Here is a 13,744-nt window from a genome sequence, read left to right as displayed (position 1 = left end):
ACCAATTGCCACCCATCGTTGAGAACCATCCGTTGTTTAAGGGACTATAGGGACTTTTCGTTTTCGACGACGGGTGGCTCTCCTCAAAGCCGACGCATGCGCAGATGACGCCAAATGTCATCTTTACCGTCGCAGAACCATCCGTTGTCGAAAACGAAAAGTCCCTAATGACAACTCAACAGCAACAATCACACCTTTGGTAATTTTCTTCCTCCAGACAGCCAATGATATGATCCAATACAATCACCCCCCCCCCACCAATTCCTCATGATCGACGCATTGTAAAGTACCATACTCGTCACTTTCTTCACACGCTAATTACACCTCCCCATCCCCTGCTGTGGACATCACCGCGCTGTAAACCAACGCCGAGGCGGACACCAGCTGTGTCCGTCCACAAAACGCGGGAAAAACCTTCCATGGGAAAATCCAACCGCTTGGATCCCACGGAAAGAAAAAACACCCAGTGGTAGTATAAAAAAAGACATGAAATTGGCGCGCGTGCCAGAGCTGATAATTCGATTTTCCCTAGCAACCGCGGGTGGCCGTCTGATCTTGTTTGGTGACAAACAGGACTCAAGAACGAACGAGACTCGCGCCAAAAATAAAAGATGAAGTCATCATAGATTTTGGTATCTCCCGTGGCTTGATGCCCAATAATCTAAACTAGTTGGAGAGGATAATAAGTGAGTGGACCTCGCGAGAGAGTGGACCAAATCATGGTGGCAATAGAGTATTGCAACGAGACCAACAGTGGTATTCAGGAGATATCATCCATTACATTAATATCTGTCTCGGTATGGGGTATCGATGTTAGGACACAGGGTAGTGTTACATAGCAACGGTGACGTGCTGTTAACAAACGTTGATATTGAAATGATCAAGAGCATGGAGATATACAGCATAGTTATTTTGGTATGAAATATATGTGTAGGAATAAGGTATCGATAGTGAAGTTATTAAATAGTCAGGCGATGAATAGTGACTTGCTATATACACATAGAGCAGTGAGATATTTATTAAAGCCATTGGACCCTTTCGGTTCAGAAAAAAAAAAAAATCACAGATTTACAAATAACTTACAGGGTTTACAGAAGGCAATGGTGAAAGACTTCTTTTGAAATATTATTCCATGAAATGCTTTACTTTTTGAGAAAACAGCAAAACAATATAAATTCTCGTTAACGAGAATTACGGATTTATTTGAAACACATGTCATGACACGGCGAAACGCGCGGAAACAAGGGTGGGTTTTTCCGTTGTTTTCTCCCGACTCCGATGACCGATTGAACCTAAATTTTCACAGGTTTGTTATTTGATATAGAAGTTGTGGTACACAAAGTGTGGGCCTTGGACAACACTGTTTACCGAAAGGGTCCAATGGCTTTAAAGGCAGTGGACACTATTGGTAATTGTCAAAGACTAGCCTTCACAACTGGTGTATCTCAACATATGCATAAAATAACTAACCTGTGAAAATTTGAGCTCAATCGGTCATCGAACTTGCGAGATAATAATGAAAGAAGAAAACACCCTTGTCACACGAAGTTGTGTGCGTTTAGATGGTTGATTTCGAGACCTCAAGTTCTAAATCTGAAGTCTCGAAATCAAATTCGTGGAAAATTACTTCTTTCTCGAAAACTATGGCACTTCAGAGGGAGCCGTTTATCGCAATGTTTTATACAATCAATGTCTCCCCATTACTCGTCACCAAGAAAGGTTGTATGCCAATAATTATTTTGAGTAATTACCAATAGTGTCTACTGCATTTAAGTATGCTGAATATGTTATAGTGAAACGAGGCAGTGTGAGCAATCAGTGCTGAATTACTATCAACTTTAGTAGCTTTGGTATCATCATGGTATCATGTGATCGTAGAGCAAGGACATATTATTATTTAAATATAATCTATTCGTGCATGAAAAAGTTATAAATTTTATAGGGAAACAAGACAATGTGAGCAAGGTGGCGACATAGCTTTGGTAGGGTCATCAACTCTTAGGTATCAATGTAAATGAATCTAGTATGAACAATCAGTGGTGTAATGAATAGTAGTTTTGGTACTCTGTAATCTCAACAAGGAAATAATGCCGTACGGTACCAAGCTTTGGTAATGATGTGATAGAGTAAGGAAGTAATTAAGTAAGGCCGTGTCCGAATTGGCGACTTCGGCAACAGCTACGGCTAGGGCGCGCGCGTATGCTATTCTTCAACACTGACAGACGCGCTGATCTAGCCGTAGCTAGCTGTAGCCGAAGTCGCCAATTCGGGCACGGCCTAAGTGTCTGCGGAAGAATATCAGGGCCCAATTTCATAGAGCTGCTAAGCACAACAATTTGCTTAGCATGAAGTTTCTTCCTTGATGAAAACAGGATTACCAACCAAATGTTAACGTGATTTTCAGGATGAGCAAACAACAGCTGAATACCAGTAACGAGGAATATACAACAAATTGAAATTTTGTTGGTAATCCTGTTTTTACCAAGGAAGACATTTCATGCTTAGCAAATTTGTGTGCTTAGCAGCTCTATGAAATTGGGCCAAGGTCATCGGTGATGTTAAGAATGTTCAGAAACAACTGATGAAATCCAAGAAACCGAACCAGAAAGAGTGATACAAACCAGCGAAGATGTAGCCGTACGAACAAGGGGCATTGCTTTGCAACAGACAGCTCAGGGTGAGAGTGGAGAAAGTTAAAAAAAACCAAGAACAAGCGTCCAAGAGGAAACGAAATGTACATGTGGGAAATATGATCCAGGTGTGTAACAGGGGTTACCGGAAAGAATGCGTTTCAATCACTGTAAATAGAGGGATAGGGGGAGCTGTGCCCGCAACCTTGGTAATATAACTCCATATCAACGATCAACACAAGTTATTTACAGATAACTTTCCAGATAACTTTCCAGATAACCAGAAAGAAATATCTCAAACACCATTTGCCGAAGACGGAAATAAATGCTGCATATTAAATATAAAAAACAGAGTTGACAACAATATTTAAGTTCATTTACAAACATGCGGTAGATCAATCTAAGTTTGTCATAATATCAGAGGAAGCCTTTTCACAACAAATTGTTTAGAATTGGACTGAAAGTTATTGGCAAACAATAGCATTTAGTGTGGCAAGAACATATTGGCAAGAACACTCTTCCAAAACTTGTTATTTTTTATTCTCTAACGAACTGTTCGGGTAAAAGCTGTTTCTTACTAACGGGACCAGGCAGGATAACATCAGAAACCAGCTGACAAGGTGGCGTGTTGTTGTAGGCTATAAATAGCATGCACGCGTGCGTGTTAGGGCTAAACAAAAAAAACACCTAAGATCAATCCGCCATCTCAGTTATAAGAAACAAACGAGACTAATGATTTTTGAAGGTTATTCTGTTTTTCTTGATAAGTGGTTTTAGCATCTGTTTATAAAAACATTATTTCTTATCGCAAACAATGCGTACGAATGTTCATTGTATTTTAAAGGAGGCATTATTTTTTGCAGGTGACATTTAAACGGAATAAGTCTTAAAGGAAGTAGACACTATTGGTAATTACTCACAATCATTATTATCATAAAACCTCTCTTGATTACGAGTAATGGGGAGAGGTTGATGGTATAAAACATTGTGAGAAACAGCTCCCTCTGAACTGGAGATGAACTGACGTAGTTTTCGATAATTAATTGTCCATGAGTTTGATTTCGAGACCTTAGATTTAGAATTTGAGGTCTCGAAATCAAGCATCTGAAATCACACAACTTCGTGCGACCATGGTGCGACAAGGGTGTTTTTTCTGTCATTAATATCTCGCAACTTCGACGACCGATTTAACTCAAATTTGCACAGGTTTGATTTTGTATAAATATGTTGAGATACACCAACTGTGAAGACTAGTCTTTGATAATTACCAATAGTGTCCAGTTTCTTTAAAGGTGGCTATTTAAAATTAAATGTGACATTAATTTAAGAGCAATGTGTTTAGGCCTAGGCCTATACATTTGTACATGCTGAATACTGTTGCTATGCATTGTTTCGCTTTTTGTCTCCCGACTGTAACAATGGATGTTGCTTGTTGATCACACAAATAAAAGCATCGCTGCGACTATTTTATCAGCTATACCAATCCAGTACATCACCTTTGAAACAAATGTCGGTCTCTAGGATAATTGTGAAACACTTCATCCACCAGTGACATCAGTTTAATATAAATGTTAACCCTTCCTCCATTCCTCCATGCAAGAACTAAGTTACATATTTCTTCTTATCTCATCTCCACTTGTTGTCTTTCTGCACACGGGTAAAAAAAGTTTTGGCGCGCTCGAGCAAACAAGGCCCAGCACGTGCCATGCCTAAACGTGTCGCTAACTGACTACGCTCGGTCATGTCAGTGTGCAGGGTACAGTTTTTGGCAGTCTGCCACATGAGTTTATAGAGATCGTGGGAAAGTTGTCCGGGGTCGGTCCCAGGCAAGTTTTTTTTCTCTTCCCTGGTGATTTTTTTTTTATCGTCGGACCCCGCAGTGGCGCTCGTCAAGAAACTCTCCACCGAAAGACACAGGCAACCTTTACACGGGGACGCTGCGCTTCCAAACCAAGGAGGCCAATCAACCCAACCATCGGCGGTGATGATTTAAGACCGCTGGTTGGAAAACAGGTCCCGGGCAAGTCTTTAAAAAAAAAATCGCGATTTGAGAAGAAAATTAAAAAAAATGAAATAAAATGTAATAATCTCCCTCCAATTATTTTGATAGTATTAGTGATTTAGCACCGTGGGTGACGAGGTGGGAACCCGCAGTGCCCTCGTGTAGTCATACGTCTTGACATTTGGACCCTTTACTCTACTAAAAAGTCGACGGGGAGTTTATTTTTATTCATGGACATAAATATGTCTTTGTTGGGAAAATGTTTAAGGTAATCAATTTTGTGTTTTTGTTTTTAGTGGGATACGACGACCATTCCGACACGTATGTGAACAGTATGGGACATTCCGATGCTATGCTAACGATCATCGATTCCTTAATATTAAATTAACTTAAGTTGTATCCCTTCCTTCAACTCGTAAAACTTCACACACACTTTTTCACCAGCCTTTGTGATGATCTGCAATTCTCAATGCCTATTACCCAAAAGTGCCATCTAATCCACAATGCATCTTCGGGAAAAACGAGTAGTCCTGGCTCTACGGGCCTACACACAGTCAATCAAACTGCCAAGATGGACACCGTATTATGGCCCTTTTCGAAACAGTTTTTTTTTTTTTACAGTTGGGCCCTTTCGAAACCACGGCTTCGGCTCCAGGTTCGGCTCAAGCTAGCTTTGCCCCGCGGTTGTTTTGACAGTTGCGCGTGCTTTACGTACGTGCTCAGGGCTTCAGACGAGAGGACGAGAGCCGAAGCCGTGGATTCGAAAAGGGCCAATGCCAAGTTTGTAAGTTGCTTTTAAGTTGTGGTCTACATGTACACTGCTTCAAAATCAATGCGCCATATGATTATGGTTTCCAGGTGAGTGTTGCTTGGACTCAGATTTACCCAGAATCCTTTGCGCGCCGATCATGCGCATTGGGACATACGATAGGGTCATGTGACAGTTGTCATCGTCACAGATTTACGTGGTGGCTCCATTATCAGCAGGCGAGCAGACGACACGGTCACTGAACTTGGTATGGCTGGATGGAAGTTCCATAGAGGACCAGACAACTTCCTCCTGTGTTTCTATGAAACGAAACGGCGCGAAAAAGAGCTGACATAAATTTCCAGAAAAAAAAAGAAAACAAAAATGATATGTTGCATCTCCTCCAGGTTATGCTGCCACCTAGAGGCCCACACCAAACAAATCCTTTAGTGGATTTTATTCCCATCATCATTGAATACGTCTACCATACGAGTCTACCACTGCGCCGCGAGTCTGCCTGCCCTCACTCGTGATCTCGCGAGACCAGTCTATTTTTGATTGGGGGGGGGGGGGGGCTACAGAGTGCATTACGCTATAACGACATTAACGACTTGTGCACAAGTCTAGTAGTACCAGGGCCCAGGGCAGGTGAGACTTCAAAGCTACAACGTGGTTTAACTTTATTCAGTTTTCAATTTCCAATCTAAAAATTTTGTTCTGATTCATTTTTTAAAGGATTCCCTTTTTTGAATCGATTTGAAGAAAATTACCCCCATTGAAAAGCACTACGACAGTGGCAATTTCGCAGTGCAAAAAACAACACTGCCGACGGGTGTAGTGTTATGAACTCAAGCTTCCACGTACTGTAGTCAATGAAGCTAGCCTCCCCGTACGAGGCCCACAGGATCGCCCCCGTGTCGTGGGAACCGGGAACTAGACACGTTCCCTTGGGTTCGTCCCCGGTCTTTATCGCACTGGGCACTCACGAGTGGAACGATTGTGGGTTACGTGCCGGCGCCAAGAGAAGGCAACAGATGGGTCATCTTAAGGAACCCCGGTAAAATAATTTGGGGGGAAATGGTAGAATTTGATTGGAAATTATGGATATATGGTTTTAAAAAACCTAAAAGATGCACCTTTCGAAGTGACAATAAGTTGACAACATATTCTGAAATCTATTACATTAAACATACACTGTGTATTGGCGCTTGTGACTGTGGAAATGTGTAATGCAGAATGCAGATTATTGTCTCGTCACAATCTATATTTCAAAGAAACTTCAACACGAAATCAACAGCAAAAGTGTATAGGCCCAACACATGTATTGGGTGTACCACGTTGGGTTAAAATGACAAGTGTGCCAGGCAACTACCGTACGTCGCTTCTCAGCATTTAGCAACTTGATTTAAATGTAATCTGGGTGGATTTCACAAAGGTAGTCCTAACTTAGGACTAGTCCTAGGCAATGATAAGAGATAGGACTGGTCCTAAGTTAGGACCAGCAACTCATCCTAACTTAGGACTGGTCCTATCTCTTAGCATTGCATAGGACTAGTCCTAAGTTAGGACTACCTTTGTGAAATCCACCCCTGTACTCGGTTCCTCAAGATGCATTGCGGTATATTTTTAAGATGGCGCTTGTGAATATGGAGATATCCTCTGCGTCGCATCCCCCACCTGTGCACCCCCACCCCCCCCCCCCCCATCTCATACAATCATCCCACGCATGAAGATAAGGTACAATTGAGGTAAACTTCTTTAAAAACTTAACGTCGTTACCCGTGATAAATTTGGGTTAGGTTACCCCTGTATCAACAGTTTTAAAACGCTGCTTAGCAAAAGCCAAATAAGCAAGGAACCAGTCATTAATTATTACGCACAAAAACATTTAGCCGGTATTGACCCCATTCCAGTAAGCAAAGTTCACTGTAGTGCTTAGTGAGTTTGTTGTGCTTATTATAAGCAGCTCTGTGAAATAGGGATACGTTTTGAATTAAATGTTGTATTATGTGGATAATTTCCTCCAAAATGTCAACGACCTTCTTGTTTATAAATCATAGCGAGTTTGATTCCTCTCCATACATTACAAAAAATACAATAAAACTAAAATTCTTTATATTATAAGGTTATCCATAAGAAATTCCAGGGCAACTTGCTCTGAATGAAATTGTGTTTACAGCAAGCATGAATAAAAACACTATGCTATGGAATGTGCACTTACAAATGTACATCCATACAGTCCAGCATACACCAAGCTTTCTCTCGATGAAGAAAACAAGACCAACACAATGAAATCAGACATGTTTTCTACATATTTGTGATATTGTGTTTTGCCATCAAGGGGATTAAAAAAAGAGCTGACGACTAAGTGCATGACTGGGAACAGTGCACGTGAAACGGGTACCACCCCCACCATTACGAGCAGACAGCAAAAACACCGTGTCGACAATAACACACGCGTTGGCGCACGCGACGTTATCGTCGGCTGGTGTTCCACCTTTAAGCTTTAAAGGCAGTGGACACTATTAGTAATTACTCAAAATAATTATTAGCATAAAACCTTACTTGGTAACGAGTAATGGGGAGAGGTTGGTAGTATAAAACATTGTGAGAAACGGCTCCTCTGAAGTGACGTATAGTTTTCGAGAAAGAAGTCATTTCCACGAATTTGATTTCGAGATTTAGAATTTGACGTCTCGAACTTCGTGTGACAAGGGCGTTTTTTCTTTCATTATTATCTCGCAACTTCGAAGACCAATTGAGCTCAAACTTGCAAAGGTTTGTTATTTTATGCATAGGTTGAGATACACCAAATGATAAGATTGGTCTTTGACAATAACCAATAGTGTCCAGTGTCTTTAAGGCCGTGTCCGAAACGGTGATTACGGCTACAGAGGCTTCAATACTCTTCAATACTGGCAGACGCGCTGATCTAGCCGTAGCTGTAGCCGAAGTCGTCGTTTCGGACACGGCCACACTTCACCATAGTAAACCAACTTGTGGAAAATTTTGGTAATTACTCAAAATATGTACTAGCATGAAAACTTACTTGGTAACGAGCAATGAAGAGCTGTTATTATAGTATTAAAAAATGTCATAAATGACTCCGCTCCGAAGTGACGTAGTTTTTGAGAGCTTTGGGTAATTTCTCACTAAAACATTTGAATTTGAGAAAGGCTTTAGGCCTGAAGCCTTTTGCTGGAATCTCAAAGCAAACAAAATTTGTGCAACAAGTGTGTTTTTGGAATGGATATCATTTTTCACTCCATAAAACGGAGAAGCTTTACTGATTGTTAAGTTTCTCAAATAATGTATTCCAATTGTAGGTAACTCTTCGTGTGTGGACATAACTGCTCCAGATTTTCGGCAACATCTCATAAACCCTACAACCTTTTGAAATCAAATTTGCACAGGTTAGTTTTCTATAGGCCTATGCCTATGGATTAAAACAATCCGTGTGTTCCAATTAAATACCAAACGTATATACAATCATATTTTAAGGTTTGCAGACACATTTTTTTCTTGAAGACTTCATTTCAGAGGGAAATATTTAACAGAAAAAAATGTTACAGTATGAACTTCATAAAATACTTAAATTAAATACTTAAATTAAAATTGCAAAGTGAAATAAAAGTGTTGCAGGTGTCCAATTGTAGGTTTAAGAATTAAACGGCTATTTCATAGTTCACCTCTGTCAGCCGTTCGATTCCTACACGGGAAGCGGCGTCGTCTGTTAGTGCTCAGTCCCTATAGGCTATATCACAATAACGGGGATTTATGTCCCATCCTCAATTTTAAACAAACTTTTTTACTTATTTTCTGCACCAGCTTTTGTCTTCATGTTCCTGTACTTTCAGAAAAATTTTGGCCCAATTCAATGAATGTTGTCGTATTTACTTGTTTTATGCATTGAATCAACCTTAGTAAATAATTTAAAAATAACATTTGAATCTAAAAAAAGCTTCAGGCATAAAGCCTTTCTCATGCATCTGAAAACACCCAATTATTTGCAACAAGTGTGTTTTGGGGGCCACTTTTTGCAGACCGATTGATTCAAAGGTTTGCTATTTCATGCATAATGTTAGGGTATACCAAGTAAAGACTAGTCTTTGACAATAACAATAACTAGGATTTGAAACTTTGCATGGTGGAAATACGATATGGAAAGGTTTGCGGTAACACCACGTAATGACTATCTCTAATGAGTTGGGGTGGTTCTGAAAAGAACCGTTGGTTTCAACTCGACGTTTCGATCAGTATGCTCTGATCGTCTTCTGGAGAAAGAGAAAGTCTTCTACAATAACCAAAAAGTGTGCTTTGCCTTTACGTTCCACAAAAACACGTCCATAATTTTTATTCCAAGCACAGTTTCCCCATAAAAATATACAAACCTCCTATAGGTTTTTAAACGATCATTAAGTTAATAGGTGCGCCTATTATCTCTTCAAAAATATTGAAGAATTGCCTACGGCGTGCGGACACTTTATGAGCTGTTTCCACTCCTTTTTTCATAAATTTCATGCTCCGGGCATTTTTACACCGATAATAATTGCTGAAATCCCAGAGGGTCGAGTAGGGATTTTGTTTGACAAAAATGTTTCCGTTTCGACGAGTACAATTTCGCCAACTTCAAAATCAAAAAACTGTATTCAGAAATTGTCATAAATGTCACGCTTTGAGCGGTTTTACAACGTCGGAATTTCCGAAATTTCAGACATTAAAGTGAATTTCCTGTTTCCGATGACTACACTTTCACCAGCGTTGTGTTTTTATGTTTTGTTGTTAAGTGCCATCATAAAAGCCGCGCCTCAGGTATTTTTTTTACGGCGTAAGTAATTTACGAAAATTGCAATCGATCAGTTGGCTAAAAAAAAAAAAAAAGGGAAAGAATTTTCGCATCAGTGAATCTAACAATCCCCACAGGACCATCAATCGTTTTCTTATTTAGAAAAAACGCCACTGGGGCTTCTTGCTTTAGGGCAGTGTTTCGACGTACTGTATGTGCCTTTAACCAACCATGACAAAAGATATCACAAGGGCATGTGTATTCCACAGGCTCTGCACCGAGCATTGTACTTTTTAATGCAGTGGGCACTATTGGTAAATTACTCAAAATAATTATTAGCATAAAACCTTTCTTGGTGACGAGTAATGGGGAGAGGCTGATGGTATAAAACATTGTGAGAAACGGCTCCCTCTGAAGTGCCATAGTTTTTCAGAAAGAAGTATTTTTCCACGAACTTGATTTCGAGACCTCATATTTAGAACTTGAGGTCTCGAAATCAACCATCTACACGCACGCAACTTCGTGTGACAAGAGTTGTTTTTCTCATTCATTAATATCTCGCAACTTCGATGACCGATTGAGCTCAAATTTCCACATGTTAGTTATTTTATGCATATGTTGAGATATGTAGTCTTTGACAATTGCTACCAATAGTGTCCACTGCCTTTAAATGCCCCCTTTTCATACACTTTTTTATTAAAAAGAAGTGTGAAGTACAGAAGAAGCACACATCTCTGTAATAATTACACGTATTTCTGCTAAGTGTTTTAAACAGCCATTGAACGTCCCCGGTTTGAATGTGTAACCACATAAACGCAAATTCTTTGGGTTCACAAAAGAGACAATTTTGCATCAGAAGTTTTAGCAGGCACAAATAGTGCGCACATGACTCTGCAGACACCCCTTCTTGCCTTGTCTGTAGATAGACATCGGTTTAAAAATGACAAAGATACAAAGATTGGAGAGGAAACATTTAAATTCCGATTTAGCTGCTGTTATTGTCGAAATTCAGCTTTGCATAAAAACAACTTCTACTTATATTATAAGTAGAACCGGCAAGTTAGCTTCAACTACTTATTTCTCTAGACATTTACAAGTTACTTTACAATTTTCTGATTATTGTATTACTCCTATAATATGAACAATTTAAACAGTCCTTGAATGATGCATAATATAATCTGCAACCGTCCCATTTCACCTACGGGCCTACATTCTTCAACGGAAGTGCAAAATCAGATTTTCAAATTAATCAAAATGGTCTGCCAGCCAGTGGGGAAATCGAAAACCTCAGCGACATTCGTTTCATAACGAAGTGCATTGACACAATTTATTATAATCTGATACAATACTTCAAAAAAGAAAAGAATTTTCAACACTGTGTTTGAGTGTGCAGTGATTCGTCTAACCATAACCTGTTCCTTGCTCTATGGTCTAACCCAAATTTCAACTAAGGGCTCTATTTAAGGGAGTGGGCGTTATTTTTGAGTAAAGGTTTACCTAGTTTGGGGGTGCTGATTCTGAAAATGATAGATACCAAGGCTAATATTTAGTCCTTGTCCCTGAAAAATCAAATTTAAAACAGCACAGAAAACCTAGGAGACGACAGTACTTTACACAAGCACTATAGTCAGGTTCTGTTAATAGTATGCACTCACTAGTATTGTGTTCATTGTACAATCAAACGTCTGTACCCTCGAAACTGCTAGAGCGCCACCTCGTGACGATAATGCACTATTTATTTTACCCTAGCGGTGGCACACAAAACACACTGACTGCACGCAGTGCAGAGAGATACCGTTTAGAAAGCAAACTTCAATGCAAAAAGACAGCGATTCAAAAGAAGCACAGGGGCCACTTTCATAGAGCTGCTAAGCAGAACTTAGCAGCTTATCCAGGGTGAATTTTTTTTCTACTGGGGAAGCAGTGGCAGCAATGGTGACTGTAAGGCCATAGGCTAAGCACAAACTAAAGCAAGTTGTTGTGCTTACAGGCTTTATGGAATTAGGCCAATATGTAAAATAGGTATCTACGATACAAACTAACGAAAAACTTACAACATAGAATCAACACTTATGAAGATGTTTGGTTAAGAATTATGTTGCATAATTCTAAAGTTACTTATTGGTTTATGAGATAATTTTGTAGAAACGCAAGACATTACATTATGTTGCATAATTCTAAAGTCACTTGTTGGTTTATGAGATAATTTTGTAGAAACGCAAGACATTACATTATGTTGCATAATTCTAAAGTCACTTATTGGTTTATGAGATAATTTTGTAGAAACGCAAGACATTACACAAACTGACAAAAAAAACACCATCGCCACATCGTCTCAAGAAAAGAATTTCAAACAAGACGATACCATTCACACAATCAAGAAAACTCTATAACTTAAAACATTCATGTCAAAAAGTCTAGTGGTTTTCTTTTCTGGGTACGTGGTGGACAAAACTTCGAAACAGCTCAGCACTTTTAGATCGTTATCAGGAACCAACCTGGGACCAGAAATGGGGGCCCGCAGGAAGCGCTCGGTGACGGGCACGTGCCAAAGGCAAGTGGAAGGACTTTTGACTCATGAGTGCTTGCTGGCGCTTCGGTTTTCGACCGTGGGAAAATTCCGATAGTCAAAAAAAAAACCTGAACAGGTGTTTTTTCACCACACAGTGCCAGTTTATTTAATCAGTGGTGGTTTCATTTTTGGCGTTTTGTATTTTTGTTCTCTTTTTTTTCCACGTTGGCGTTTATTTATTTATGGACATTTATTTGACTAATATTTTTGGAGATCTTTTCGTTTTTCTTTTTAGAATTGTCGGTTCTTTTTTTGTGGTGGTTATTAACCAACACGGAATAGTTTGTTTATTCAGAGTGTTTATTGACGTTGTTTAATAAAATGATGTCCGTCAACTACTCAGTCAAAGAAAACCGGGTGAATTCGACTCTTAAAAGAATCTGAAAGTTTATTCCTTAAAAAAAAAAAAAAAAAAATTAACGACAAATTCTTCTTAATTAAAGCCATTGGACACTTTCGGTAAAAAGTATTGTCCAAAGGCCCACACTTCGTGTATCACAACTTATATATAAAACAACAAACCTGTCAAAATTTAGGCCCAATCGGTCATCGGAGTCGGAAGAAAATAACGGGAAACCCACCCTTGTTTCCGCACGTTTCGCCGTGTCATGACGTGTGTTTAAAATAAATCCGTAATTGTCGATATCGAGAATTGATATTGTTTTACTGTTTCTCAAAAAGTAAAGCATTTCATGGAATAATATTTCAAAAGAAGTCTTTCACCATTACCTTCTGTAAATCCTGTAAGTTATTTGTAAATCTGTGAACTTTTTGTTTTTTTTTACCGAAAGCGTCAAATGGCTTTAATATCGACCAAGCCGCTTCATTTTTGTTGTTATACATTTCTTTTTCTTTACTATACCCCCTGGGTCTTAATGACTAAACGGAACAAATAAAACAACTAGTGGGAAAGGAAATTTCGAATCTAAACTATAAAAATGTTTACAATTATTTTTGAGTAAATGGCATGATGTTTTGTTTAACCTTTTGTTCTGCTGACGAAATC

Source organism: Asterias rubens, chromosome 18 (genome assembly GCF_902459465.1).
Source record: "Asterias rubens chromosome 18, eAstRub1.3, whole genome shotgun sequence".
In the NCBI taxonomy this organism is placed as follows: Eukaryota; Metazoa; Echinodermata; class Asteroidea; order Forcipulatida; family Asteriidae; genus Asterias; species Asterias rubens.
This window is presented reverse-complemented; position numbering follows the sequence as displayed.